This window comes from Alligator mississippiensis, chromosome 12 (genome assembly GCF_030867095.1).
Source record: "Alligator mississippiensis isolate rAllMis1 chromosome 12, rAllMis1, whole genome shotgun sequence".
NCBI classification, from domain to species: domain Eukaryota; kingdom Metazoa; phylum Chordata; order Crocodylia; family Alligatoridae; genus Alligator; species Alligator mississippiensis.
In genome coordinates, this window is record NC_081835.1 from 63971865 (window position 1) to 63985374 (window position 13510).

A 13510-nucleotide genomic window follows, 5' to 3' on the forward strand; every position below is an offset into this window, starting at 1 on the left:
TACTTTAAGCCCACAGAGGTTGTTGCCGTATCTCCTTCAGCATCTGAAATCGCTTTGGCCACTCGCTTAGGCTCTGGGTGGCACTTGTGGAGGTACGGACTCATCACCTATCAAATATCCCGTCGCAAATCAAAGATACTTTGTGCTGAGCGCAGTCATAGAACGAGTACAAACACAAGGAACTGGGAACAACTCACCCACATCCAACTTCTTCATTTCATGCATTTACTGAAGAAATGTATAGAAGTGTATCTAGGATCTTATGGTACCTGATTTTTATATCTAGGGAGACCGAGTCATCCGGTCAGATTGGTATTAGGAGGAGCCTTGTGCATGTCTTGCCTCTTGCTTTTTATTCTGAAGGACACTGCCGTGAAAACAGGATCTTTGTTGTTCAGGAGCTCATCAACTCCTACCGACTGCTGCTCGTTCCCTAAATGAAGTCATAATTCCCCGCGGCGTTGCATTTAGTGGTGGTGGAGCTCATTATGAAGCAATAAACAAAGGGTTATAGGACTTCAGCTGCAGACTAACTAGCTGGGGCTCTTTTTTTATCAGCGTACAAATGTCCTTAGTAATAAAGACCAAAAGGATGGGATACAGAGGAGGGCAGAACTAGAGACAACTGCAGGACACAGAAGGTGCGTCTACACGAGATGCTTTACTGCGCAGTAGACTAATTACTCTGCAGTAGTGTCACCAAGTAAATGTGCTCATAAAATACTGAGCAGTAAATTAGTCTACTATGCCAGGGGTTGTCAACTGGGGGTACATGTATCCCTGGGGGTACTTGGGATGCATATTAGTGCGGGGAAGCGGTGCATGGTGGTGGCATGGAGTGGCGAATGGCAGCGGCAGCTACTACCTGCAAGGTCCCTGTCCCCTGCGACCGCCATTCACCACTCCGTGCCACCGTGCACCGCCGGCTTTGCATCTGTCCGGCCATCAGCACCCCCACCCCTGTCTGGAAGGGGGTACACTCCAGAAGGGGTACCCACCAGAAGGGGTACACTCTTTAAAAGAGGTTGAAAACCCCTGTACTATGCAGTCAGCCGGAACTTGTAAAATGTAAATACAGATACTAAACTAACTGTGCAGTAGATACTGTGCAGTAGTGCTTGTGTAGATGCTGACCAAGAGCAAATTTGCTCCTGGTTAGCCACACGAGCAGTGGGCCTGGTCCTAGTGTTGCTCGGCGCCCAGCTCCCCCCAGGATTGGAGTCCGGGGCCCAGGAAGAGCTGTGGAGGAGGGGACTCTTTCCCAGCCCCATGCCCCAATCCGCAGATCAGGCACAGGGCTGGAAGGCGGCTACCCCAGGGGAATGACAGCTTCCCCACTGCCCCGGAAACCAGGGCCCAACTGGTGCCCCCTGTCAGCCCAGGGCTGGCACCTGGGGGAGCCTGGAGCTCCCCTGGCTGCTGTACAGGGCACAGCGGGGCTGAAGTAACCCTGTACTGAACTGCTGCCCTTGGAAGCAAATTTGCTCCCAATAGGAGGATGTGTAGATGTCCTGCTGGGGAAAGCTTACTGCGCAGTATTTCATTGTGCATTAAACTGTCTGGGCATTAACTGCACGTGTAGACAGGCCCAGAGTACCTGAGCAGCGGAGGTCGCTCACTGGGTAGGATTCAGAGACAGCTGTAGGCTAGGGTTTTGTCTTTGCTGAGGCTATAACTTACCTCTTAGGAGCTGCCTTACAAGGGTCCTCAGAAAAATTAACCCTCTGAACTACATCTATCTAAGGTACCTTACAGCTGAATGAGAGCCTCCACACCCAGGGTGACAACACGTTAATGTGGGTGCATTGCCTTCACACCTCCAGTTGATTTAGCTTCGTTTCCTTGCATGTTCCAATGCAGACAAGCCTTTAAAGTGGTTCTTGCATTTAACAAAGACAATGAGGAAGGGACCCTCTCTGCGCTCTGTGTTAATACAACATCCAGCACGACCGAGTCCAGGACCGCGGGTCCTAGATGTTACTAGAGAAAAAATGACTAACTATAAAAGCACCGTGCTCACCGCCAGAGCAAGCAGCATTGTGAAATCAGTATGAGGAGGGACGGGAACAGCTGAGAATTCATCTCCAGGATCTGTCATGTAGAAACACGAGCTGGCTGCGAGCTTGGAGGCGGACATGCTGGGTAGGTTTCTGGATCGTGCTATGGAAATAGGAGCAAAAACGCCAGTGGGCATCAGCAGAGCACATGCCTCACGCTAGCTCTGCTCCCAGGGGTCAGTGCCACCCCTGATCACCAGCGCCAATGGAGATTTGGCTCCTGCTGCTACACTCAGCAATGTCCCTTTTACAGGAAAGCGCGGTGCCGTTGCAATTGTGAGAGCAGCTGTTGCAGCCCACCTCTCGAACTCAGTTTCTCTTTGGGAAGATAAATGACACTCTACGCATTTTATTAATGCTTCCTGACCGCCACGAGAGACAAATTCCCTCTCTGATGTGATGACAAAGTCGTTCTGCTAACATGAGGCCCTCTGTTTGCAGAGAGCTCGCACTGTTCGCAGAAAATACTGATGCCTTAATATATGGAGATGTCCCACACACCAGCAGCTGGTTTCACTTTATACTATAGGCTTTACCACCTCTATCACATGCCAGTCTTCTGCATTTTAAGGCATTTTAAGGATGCCTTGTATAAGAAAGCCCTATGTATACCAAGGCAGAGGTTCCCAACTACTGGGCCGTGGCCCGGTATGGGGCCACAAAGGGTTGGCTGCCAGGCCGTGGGCCCTCTGTTGTGGGCTCGGACACCCGTCTGCCTACCCGGGCGAGCAGGTTCTGCTGCCGGCAGTCGCGCGGGGTTAAAGCTGGGCGGTGGGGCAGCCCCAGGAGGGAGGCAGCCGGGTCCATGTGCCCCATCCCGCTCACGCCACCATGGCCATGCCCAGCGAGGCGCTGCCCGTGCAGCAGGTACCGGGGCCCACGCCAGGCCGAGCAGGACACACCACCCCTGCCCGCAGCTGGGAACGGAGGGAGGCAGGCGAGGAAGTGCCCAGGGTGGAGGGCAGGGAGGTGGACAAAAATGTAATTTTTTACATATTTGTATAAATGTGTAAATTTTTACATATGCAAATTTAAATAATGTAAATATATAAATTAGATTGTTTCTAGACCCAGTCCACCGAAATTCTTCGAGTGAGTTTGCCGGGTCTTTCCTTACTTGAAAAATATCTTCTAGCTATGCAGTCACAATTTGTGACGGCCCTTTCTTAACACCGAGGCGGGATAAAACAGCCGTTTGGTAGCACGCAAAACGGCTCTGCTCAGAAAATGCAGCGCCCGCTCTCCGGGGATTCATGTAGAGCGTTGGGGTCGATACCGATTTTTCTTTTTAAAAAATGCCGTACAGGAAATGCTTGCAAAAGAACGGTCCCAGCCACAGCATCCTTGCCCAGCTATTCAGACGAAGGGGTGCCATCGGCTGAGCCCTTCCAGACCGTGGGTAAGTTGTGAGACCTGACTCGACAGCGGGGGCTGCAGGTGCCAGCCAATTCCTCCAAGCACGTACTGTAGTGCTCCATGCAGAAAAATATTTCCAGGCGCCATAAGAGAGCAATAAAAGCCTGCACAAGTGACACGCATTGTTCCTTCGCTCTGTCAGGCTTATTATGGGAGTTTCAACTTTAACCAGAAAAACAAAAAAAATGTCCAAGTCCCATCATGCAGCAGCATAATTAGGAGAACAGCTCACCTTACCGAACTGATTCTGCTTGCTGCCTGGGGTGGGATACATTTAATCTTAATAAAACAGCAACAAGAGAAGAAGCAAATGAATGAGCAAACAGGCAGGGTTTTGCTTTGCTTATTTGTTTTGCAACATTAGAGATTGACAATCATGAGCCTGCTCCTATAATTGCTACTGCTGATGAATCTGGACTGTTTAATTAAAGTCTGGGTATGGATTTCATTGCTAATGAATAATTGCCAATTTGCTGACAAGGATACTCATCCCTTCCCCTCCCTGCCCACAACTCCCCACTCATAAAAAATGCTTGAGCACCAAGACCCATCATCTTCCACTATCCTGGGAACTGGTTTAATTTCAAGAGGATTTGCTAGCACTGTACAGACATCCTGGTTGCCAAGCACTTATCAGGAATAAATTAAGTCTAACATTAAAAACAGAATAAGCCATTGCCGGTTTTTAACATTCAAACTGACCATTGGCTCCTTATAGCACTTACTGCTGTGAACACTTGATGGCACAAAGAATTCACCGTTGGAAGGAAATAGCGCATCATCTGTTTCTTTTGCTTCTTAATTTCTTAATTCAATTTCTTAATTCCCAGTAACATGAATAGAAATGAAGAGCACAAATCAAAAAGGAAACCAAGACCACGAGTCTCTTAAAAACACAGTTCCTGAACGGCCAAGAAACTCATGCAGCTGCTAACTTACTGCGAGAGCGAGGAGTCCATACTGAAATCTTCTGCGGGCGGCCTACGGACACAGAGCAAAAGCATCGTAACAAGTGAGACGAACGGCAGGTATACCGCACGGGCAGTCAAGGGGAATGGAAGTGACTGAGGGGGAGAGACATGAGACAGACAAAATCAATCATTACAATGGACAGACCCCATGCAAAGGCATGCCGCTGCCCTCAATGGCAACACATGGGAGAGAACCGGGCCCAATACCTGCTAAATCAGGATAATCTCCTATGCACTGGATATCCTAGGCCATTTCCTACGTACTGGATGTTAGCCATCAAACAGGACTTTGCAATAGGTGTCCTGTTAGTTTTGTTGGGTTTTTTTTAAAGGCCAAGCAATACTGCATCTCACCTCTAGGAAGACAGGTTTAAATGCAGCTTCCTTTTATTCCTTCTTTTGCAAACTATGCTGCTGCATCACTTTAATAATGCAACGTCAGGTTTGTTGGGAAGAATTTGCATTGGAAAGCTGCTATAGTGTTTTCCACGAGTAGCACTCACATGCATTCAACTTGCTTGGGTATCCCATCTGCATTTGATTTTCTTTTACCTCGATTGTGCATGAGAAAGGAAGACAAATAAGTAACAGAATGGAAAAGAGTAGTGAGCGTGTTCACAATGGTGTTAATGACAGGAAGAGGGGATGCAGGGAGTGCACAGGAGTGAACGGGAGTCAAAGAAACATCCATTGCAAGGAACTTGAAGGCCATCATGTACTGGATATTTCCAAAGCTGTAGCACAATGTCCTTGTTGCCTATGCTAGGTCTCAAGGAACCATCTCTAGGTGCCGTGGCACTGCCCAGGACCCAGCCCAGTGCAAAAGCTTCAATCCTGCAACACCACGTGGCTCTAGAAAGTCACAGGCTAGAAAACTGCTAACCCCAGCCTCCTTCCCCTGCAGGCAAGTCTGCAGAAATGTCTTCCTCCCCGGGAAAACCACCAGACAGCTCTTCAGGTCAACCATCCCATCCAAGATGGGCTCTGAGCCCCACGGTACATTCACCTCCCTACTGCATCAACCTCCTGTGCCCCAGAGCCCCACGCGGAGGCATTCATTACATGGTGCTACCTCCTCACGTCCCACCTTGCTTCCCTCCACCATTAGATCAACTGGGATCCTGCTGGGAAGGATTGGCAATCCTGAAATTGGATCAACCTCCTACAGAATTTCAAAGGCAAAAAACCCCCCAACCTAATAAATCAGCGTCACCAAAACCGAATGGCTGCTTTTGTGCAATTAATGGCCCAAAGGGAAAACGAAGGAAAATTAAAATGAAAAAGTGATTTTCTGCCGCCGAGGACTCACCCCATGTGGCAGTCAGACTTCCACAACTCAGTTTGCTTGCATTTTGCCCCAAAGCCAGGTATGATTAAGAGTCCCCAGTCCCCTGTCATCGGCACACACCGCTCGGCACATATCGCTGTCTTTTGCCACGTCCTTAGCAACTGAGAAACAGGAAGAAACTCCCCAAAGAGCAGTGTCTTCAACTGAATCGACGCCAGGAACTGAACATGGCAGACACTGGTGACGAGGAAACGGGGCTCCATTACTGCGACACGGTGATTTCCACAATAATCCAACCCCTGCCCCCCTCCACCACTCCTCATCCCCCATCTCCCTTGCCTACTAGCAAACCAAGCTAAATTCCAAGCTACAAGCTAAATTTCATAGATTTCATAGATATTAGGGCTGGAAGGGACCTCGGAAGATCATTGAGTCCAGCCCCCTAAATTTCTTCCCTGCTTCTTGCCTTGCCTCTGACAATAAAGGTCCCAAGGGTTTTCTTTGCAGGTATACACATGGAAATGACACAAATGGTATTTTGTTAAATCCATCTAGAGATCCTCGCTATGGGGTCCATGTTTCTAAAGGGTTGGGCAAGCAGGGCACAGCCTTGTCATTTCCCTGGAAAACCTTTTTCTTGAAAGCAAATAGTCACCAGAAAGCCCATTGCCCAGCTTCAGTCTCCAGAAGTGTCACTCCAGGCTTAGTCCGAAATGCACCAAAGTGAATGGAAAAAAAGCATAAGGTAGGTTTTGGATCAAGCACCGCAGCCTGGAGACGGCAGCAACACAGCCTTCCCCGTGCAGTCTTGCGTGGACAGCATCCCTTCTCCACTGCTCTGGATTCGTGCCAGCTCAGGACTGCGGCACAGTTATTTGAAATTCAATAATTCAGGCTTGGGGGAATAAGTAATTCCCTTTGCAAAATTACACTGTTTTCAGTTCAAAAGGGAAAAGAAACAGACAATTATTTTGTTCCTGAAGGAAAAAAAAAAAAGCACTAGCTGGTGGTTGGCATTTTCCTAGACATTGCTTGACTGTGCCGAAGCAAGAAGTAAAATGCTACGTAGGCCCTTCTCCCTCCTGAGGGAGGATAGTCTGATCTAAAAGGTGACAGGACAATCAAGGAATATCATGAAGAATTTACAATGACATTTTTGAAGGTTTTAATTTACTCTGCTTTCTGCTTCAGGAGTCACTTCCTCCTTCATCATTTAGGTTAAATAAAAACAGCAATAAATTAAAAGTGCTATTAAAAAAGCAAGTCCACAGGGAAGCTAACTGATGCTTAAGTGACCTGGGTTGCACTGGTGTAAGACATGCCCCTGTGGTTCAATTTAGACTTCTCCTATGATTACTGAGCACGCACAAGCCCCGTAGTGGTAGGTGTTGTACAAACACAGAACAAAAATTGAAGCTCCACTTTGAAGAGTTTGCAATCCAAGTAAAAGCCTGACGAAGGGTTTTTGAACCCGAAAGCTTGCTTAATAACTATTCTCCAACCATTTGGTCTGGTCTAATAAAAGATATCAAATTCACCCAAGGAACCTTGTCTGCCTGTGGACAGATGAAGCATTTATACTGCTGTAAAGAGGTGGGGATAAGGCTTCTCACTTCAAGCTGAACCTACTATAATTGTTTCATATATCCACTCTAGCCCATGGTGTGTCTACATGAGATGCTTAATGCACAGAAGACTAACTGTACTGCGCATTAGCGTGGCAGGAAAAACTCATTCTAATGCACGGAAGATTTAATCTAATGTGCATTAATACTACTAAAAAAAAAAGTTCATCTCCTCTAATGTGCAGCAGTACTGATTATGGTGCATTAAGTTAGTCCCTGTCATTACAGGTACTAAACTTAATGCACCGTAACTAAGGTGCATTAATGAATGTGTAGTCGCACCCAGTAAGTAGAAGCTAACATGAAGTAGCTTACCACCCGTTTCATTCAAATTTAAGTCACTGCAGCGAAGCTTCACTTACTCCAGGATCTGAGCAGACAAACACTTCCAACGGGTCTGGTGGCACTTGTCACAAGTACTTAATCCAGCTCCCCTTTCAAATGGCATAATTGCTTGTGTGTCCACTTGAGACAAAAGCCAACAGGTGCATGCAAGCAGACGAACACGAGGAAACAATGCTCAGCTGATTCTGCACCTGACATTAGAGAGAAAGGAGAATTCACTCTTTGCAGCTCATTAAGGTACCAACTTCGAATAGGTGAATAATTCCACTAATCCCGCTGCAATGCCTCATCTGCTTAACGTCAGGCTTGTGCTTGCCTCCTAGGCTGAATCAGCACCACTGAGCTACTTAGCTACTCCCTCCTTCCCAGACAGAGCGTTTCCATTGGGAAAGCTTCAGCCAAAAGGCTTGTCAAAGGAAAGCCACTTTTGCTGCTGCAGAAGGAAGCAGCAGTATTAACAGCACAATACAGCTCGTGCCCCAAGGACACCAGAAACGCAGCTGAGTCAGTCGTGCGAAGTACAGGCAGCAGCAGGGCCAGAAATCACACCCGTCAAGAGAGGCTGGCGTGGAAGTGTCAACCGAGGAAGAATAAAAATCCAAATGTTACAAGAAACATCCATCCTCAGCTGGTACAAAGCAGCACCGCTCCCCACTGAGGAATGACACTGCTTTACACCAGCTGGGAATCTCAACCAAATCAAGATTTGGCTCTGGGGTTCTGCATCCCAGCGTCGGGATGGATGACGGGTACGACTCTGTTGTGGCTGCGGAGAGCAGGACCGCGCATAACGCTCACGGAGAGTGCTGCGCTTTGCAGAAAGGAAGCGAGGAAGACCGACATCCTCATTCAATCACTGTCGCTACAAATGGACACGGCTCTTCCACGACAGCAAGCATCACCGCCTTGCAGAGGGAGAGCGACAGCGTCCCCGAAGGCCAGCTGGAGTCTCCCTGGTCACAGGGCCGGTCGCTGTTGCTGTGGCTGTCAAACTGGGAGAGTCTGCTAGTGCCATTGCAACGCATGCTGTCATAACAATTATTCTAGAGGCAGCTAAGCTATGCCTGATGCGAGAGCAGCTCTCCGGGCTGTGCGCTCAGTTGAACTCCCACGGGGATCAAGCTTGCTGTCTACCAGTGGGAGACACAGGTTACGGGAGATTTTAAAAGTCTTGAGCCCACAAAGGTGTAAGACCTTGAGCAGTCGTTCCAGGAGATTGTCGAAGAGGTATTTTGTCTAGACGCAGTCTTCCCACACGATCACAACCATCTGCCAAGCTTAGCTCCAATTCATTTACACAAGAGATGTTCACAAAGCCTTTTTTGGATGACATCAGATTTTTCCTAGCATTTTTCTGGGAGTGGAAAACTAGGAAATCAATGTAGTGGGGCTGGAGTGGTGGCGCCAAGGGCATTTGGTGCCGAAAAGCTTGTCTAACACCTCTCCTAACTGCAGAGTCAGTCCAATAAAAGATGTCGCCAAAAATATCGTTCCTTCTCATAGGAAAATGTTTAGCCCTGAAGTCCATCACCGGAGGCTCCACGACCCAGGCAGGTGAGCCAGGGACGAACCAGTCTCTCCCCATTTCTGGCCATGCTCACTGGGGAGGCAGTGAGTAAAGCAGCCCTATTGTGGGCTCAAATGCACAGCGAGAGGTGCAAACGTGCAGTCTTACCCCCTCCTGCACCTTTGCACAGGTGTGCAGGGAATCCCCCCCAAACCTAATCAATCAGGCAGAGGGAAGTAGTATCCATGGGCAAACCCTGGAACCACTGTTCAATGCTCAAAGGGATGGACCTGCCACGAGACGCTTCAGAATAAACAGGAGACACTTGCAGGTACTTAAAAAAATGACATTATCGCTGCTTCCATGAAGGGTGGTCTTTAAAGGGTGTGAGTATCTGTAACTGCCTGAGGTTTGACCCACACGAGCAAAATCACTGATGTGAATACGTAGCTTGGAATAAGGGCTGGTTCAGCAAACCTGCTCTACAGAACAAAGCACTTAACATGTGCTGAACTTTAGGCATATGCACAAGTCCTATTGAGTTCACCGACGTACGGGAATGCTTAAATTTTGGCATTGGCTGAAAGGCACCTGGACTTCAGTCTGCAATGGCATTTCACATGGTCGGGTTTGGGCAGCGGCTCCAAAATCTCAGGCCAGGGGTTGGTAATTGTGTTTGAACCCATCTGCTACCGATCGTTTATCTGTTTCTTGCTACCCCTTCAGCCCGTCTCCAGGGGACGCTTCGACATCGGCCACTTGCATTCTCAAGCCGAAGAGAGAATTAATATTTATTATTATTATTAATATTAATAATATAATTATATAATAATTATATTATTAATATTATTATTAATTAATATAATAATTAATATAATAATTAATAGGGCTCCTCCTATTAATAAAAACCGCTGCCCTTGAAATCCCTTGAAGTGGCACAAGACTTCTCCGCCCAACGTGTGTGCTGCCGCCAGGTTGCATTTCGGCGGGGAGCCGTCCACCAAATGCTCTCTCCTGAAAGCCGGCACAGGAGCAGACCTGCTCGCCGGCCAGAAAACCGGTACCGCGATGGGCCGAGCTGTTCTTCGCTGCACACGGAGTGACCCGGGAGAGTCCGACAGCGCTCCGGCACCCCGCTCCACGAACCAGTCACCCCACGTCAGCGCGGCATAAGCAGATCATCATGTCAACTGGGAAGCTCCACACGGCGCAAAGCTGTCTATTGGCCTCTCTCTCCAATTCAGTGGTTATTGCACTGGTGCAAGTAATGCTCCTTAAGGTAGGTGTATGCACCCCAGCGAGAAAGCTCTCGGGCAAATACCCAAAGACACATGAGAATCAACAAAGCACAAGGCACTTGCAAACTAGCATATACACAAATTAATTAATAGAAAAGTCCAAGCTGCACCATCTGGCAAAAGAAACCACTTGGGTCCAGGTGGAAATGGCGTTTGAGGAAACAGAAGGAAGCGTGCCAGCCAGGCCGTCTGTCTGACGAAACGGGATTCCTTCACCAAACAAATTAGCACAAGCTCTACCTCCACACCCTGAGCCTGGTCCTGAGAGGTCCTGAGCTCTGAAGTCGCTGGACGTGAAGGTGGAACATGTTCTTCATGGGATCAGGCCCTAATCTCACCTCTACACCTTAATTTATCTGCAGGGATGCTCTTAGTCCAAGTACTAGGTCTAATCCAGACAGGGAAGCCACATTTTCCACGCTCCCTTGCTGTGGTGCTGGGCCAGTTATGCTCTGCAATTCTCCCTGATGTTACTGAGCCTGCTTGCACACATCATCTCTCTCTGCCTAGAAGCTGCGATGCTTTTTTGCAGAATATACACAGCTTCCTTTATCACCGCCACATCTGCTTCTGCATAGTACGAATGTCTTGCCCCATCCTAGCCTTTTGCTATGGTACCAAACATTGCCGTCCCGATTCTCCGCTGGTGCTCTCAATGACGGAGGTCACAGCAGAGCATTTTTTCAGGGCATTTTTACTGCCCTGAAAGTGTGCAATCAGCATGGTGCCCACTGCTGGAGAAGTCCAGCTCGGGAGTTTGACCGGGTTAGCACTTTGCCAAGGCTGTATAACTCCCTGCCTAAGTCTCCCTAGTGAAACTATGCAATTAAGAGGCAAGACATTTTTTTTCACCAAGCAGAGCCTGGCAGCTCCATCACAGACATTGCAAATTGCTTTCCTCTGATAGATGGCTATGTATAAGAAAAAACAAAATAAAGCAGGTCTCCAGGTTGCAGCCGTATCGGTCTAGAGGCAAAAGCAATCAGGACTCGGGGTAGAGGCAATATCTTTTATTAGGCCAACTAGATTTTTGCAAAACAATGTTCTGAATGGCAAGCACCCGGGCACAAGCAGAGCACAAAATAAAGCACATTTCGGGCACAAAATAAAGCAAAGCATCTGGTTTCCTTTTCTTTGGTGAATCAGAGGGTGGCAGATAATGAAGGGATGTCATCCTGGCGTGGGCTGGTGTCACCGGCCCTGCCTCATTCAATGCTCACGAGGGCCACTTTTATGGGTTGTCTCAGAATAAAAAGGACGTGAAATGATGCTGAATTCCCACCTCGGTCCTTAAGGTGCTTCCCGTGAGCAGAGGGACTCAGGGCAGACGCCCGAATGAAGTCTGAGCTCTCCCAGGAAATCAGTACGCCGGCCCGTGAGTCTGACGACTTCTGCAAATAATGCTCTCAAAAAAGCAGCGTGCTTGACTGACAGATTCGCTTTCCTGCTCTGGGCCGCTGACACCGCCGCCTCGCTGCGGTGACATTTTTAGGAAAAGGAATTCGTTTCAGATCAAAATGGGCTTCTTAGCTACTAGGCACAGAATAAAAAATACAACTAAGGAGACGGTTGCAATCAAGCACGGAAGCACTCAAACGAGAGCTGTAATTTGTTAAGGATAAGCAACACCAAATTTCCCCGGCTGTGAAACAGAGGCACGTCCACGGATGAGAAATGGCCCAGAAATCTCAACCACCTTCACTGCAAATTAGGTTATACATCTTAGCCGCCAGAGCCTGTTCCAGCTCCCTCGCTCCCCTTTTTGGAAAGGGTGGATTGCTTTTGCCACGGATTTTTTGAAAGCCCCAGGGAGACATTTATGGGAACAAAACAGCAGATGATCTGGTTGTGCCTTAATATATTGCTGGATGGCAACAATGCAATGAGAGGACTATAAGAGCAGAGGATTATTTCAGCTATAACTCCCTGAGGCAGGAGAAAAATGCTCCTGATAAACCAAATGCAATAAGATAAAAAACAGAGATTGCAGTTCGTTTGGGCTCCTGCTGCACCTAAACGCCGGGCTCTGAGGCACACGCAACAGAAGTTCATGATGGACCACAGTTGTCAAGACATCACAATAAGGCTCGGTTCACCCGCATCCATCTAGCCGCCGTGCAGCCTTATTTCCAATACAAATCTTTGATCTGACAAGCCTCCGCTTCTCTGCATTATTGAGGTATAACTCACCGGCTGACTAAATCCAAGAAAAGTGGAGATGAATGAAAATGAAACGAGGAGAAAGACTCTGGCAGAAACGACGTCATTGCAAAAGCCATGAGTAAAAATTGAAACTTGAATAACCTGAAGAGGTAAATAAATGCTGAACGGCCACGTCTTCTCGCCAGCCTCTGAGATGCGGGAGAGCGGCCGAAGCAGAAATGAACACTTCCCGTTCATTAACCCCGTTTCCATTTTTTGGTATCTTTGGAGGCACTGGCCAGGGGCCCGTTTCCTTCAAAGCCAACAAAATGCCCATGGGAAAACAGGCCTGTGAAGCTGGACAACACCTTGTTTTGCAAAATGCCACCGCCGATAAAAGGAATATGTATGTCTTGGATGAAATAAGGAAAGCTCCCTGGGACTGGCATGGCTAGTTTGTTCAGAAGAACGTCTGAGACCACAGGAAGGTTTTCCAAACCCACCCGAACCAACCTCTCCACTTGAAAAAAAAAAAAGGGATTTGAATCTGAACTGGAAAGCAAAGACTGGAAAATACTCAGCTTGGTTGAAAACATTATAAGCAGAACATTTCCCTCCCAACTCCCCAAAGAGAAAACTGAAATTTCAACTAAATAAAAAGGATAAAATATAAGGAAATGATAATATATAAAGGATCTTAAAATGACTCCCCAGTTCTCTCCTGGAAGTATCTTGGTTTTCAGCGATCTCTAAAAAAAGGGTCTGTTTTTTCTTGCCCAAAAGCTAATATATATTATAGACATGTTACATTTAGGGTGGGGTTTGGGGTGGGTTTTTTTTTTAAAGTCAACTTTTTTGCAT

General features: G+C 47.7%; 1 protein-coding gene across 3 annotated transcripts in view; it reads right to left on the reverse strand.

The window, feature by feature from the left end:
• Positions 1 to 13510, reverse strand: part of KCNT1 (potassium sodium-activated channel subfamily T member 1) — a 154056-nt gene that overhangs the window by 86957 nt on the left and 53589 nt on the right. The window lies entirely within an intron of this gene.